Below are 1,347 nucleotides of genomic sequence, written 5' to 3' on the forward strand. Positions count from 1 at the left end.
TAGCTGCTGGTGTTCTTCCATGCGCCCCTCCACCAGCCCCTCCCTGCCTCTCTCGACGGCCGGCTGCCATCTCCCACCTGACGGCCCAGCTGCTCTGTGTCACGGGGAATGCGTGGCTTCTTATGGTTCATTTGTCGCAAGCGAAGAGAGGCGATGCTCACATGGCCTATTCCTGGCCAGCGGGAGCCCCTGAGCACCGAGCCCATATCGCCAAAACCACCTGGTCCCTGGGGACGGAATCCCAGCGCCCTCCGGCAGGAAGGTGAGGGAGGTCACACTCCCGGCCTCTGGCTACTCCCTGTGACCAGGTGCTCGTCGCTGCGGGGCTTTTCAGGGTCCTGAGCTGGGAAACAGGTATTTTTAGAAAGTAGTGAGCACAGACCTATACTTCCAGTTCAGGCTTAAGACTGCGGGGTTTTAGTCCCTTTGTGTTTGATGCCGGCATCTCTCTTCCCCCCAAAGCCTTGCGTGGTCACAGCATTCGCACAGTGACCCCCCCGCGTTCACCCGCAACTCACGGTTCCGAGTCTCAGGGTCACTGGAGCAGCAGCGCCCTCACTAGCTGCTGGGCCAGGTTCAGGTTTCTTGTTTGTTTTCTTTGTTTTTTTGTTTGTTTTGTCCCCAGAAAATATCTGGCTGTGAATTTAGAGTCACTTTAAAGCCCCTCAAGGTCACCATGCTTTGCTCTGCATGGCGATGGCGCCAACTCGATACGGTTATGGGTTGGCTCAGCGAGACCCACCACCGACTCAGAATTTAAATTTAAGAGCCTTTGTTCAGCTGGCCAGCTGGCCACAGCGCCTGTCTCCCGCTCTGGGAGCTTCGGAGCATGTGGCAGAGACCAAGGGTGCAGTATGATCCTCTATAGCAAAACAGTGTTACCGTAGAAGTTCGCAGAAAGTTCATAAGCACAAAGGGGAGGTGAACGGAGTCACCCCTGGCTGGAGCGTATCATAACACATTGTTTTTCTAAGACAATCTAGCAATTTTTCTCTGCCACGGTTCCTGACCCTGACACAATCCGTAACCTTTTCCAGGCCGCAGTCCCTCACCCAAGCACAGATACAATCAGGTCCGTTTGTTTTCGTGTATTCTCTATGTTGAGGGTTGTGATGTTTTAAAATCTCTTAATTGCTTATAAATCCAGAGAAGCGATGTCTCCACTCCAATATCCCTGTTCCCGGCGCAGGAAGACAGGTCTTCGGCCGACGGTCGGCTCCCAGTTTAGGAGCACAGGCCACTGGGATGGGACCCAAGGAAATGCTTCAGCCCGCAACCCCCTGCCCACTGAGAACCGCCGGCCGCCCTCGGCTCAGGTCCCCCGTGGAGGCCCAGGTCCCGCGGGAG

This window comes from Myotis davidii, unplaced genomic scaffold (assembly GCF_000327345.1).
Source record: "Myotis davidii unplaced genomic scaffold, ASM32734v1 scaffold826, whole genome shotgun sequence".
Classification (NCBI taxonomy): Eukaryota; Metazoa; Chordata; class Mammalia; order Chiroptera; family Vespertilionidae; genus Myotis; species Myotis davidii.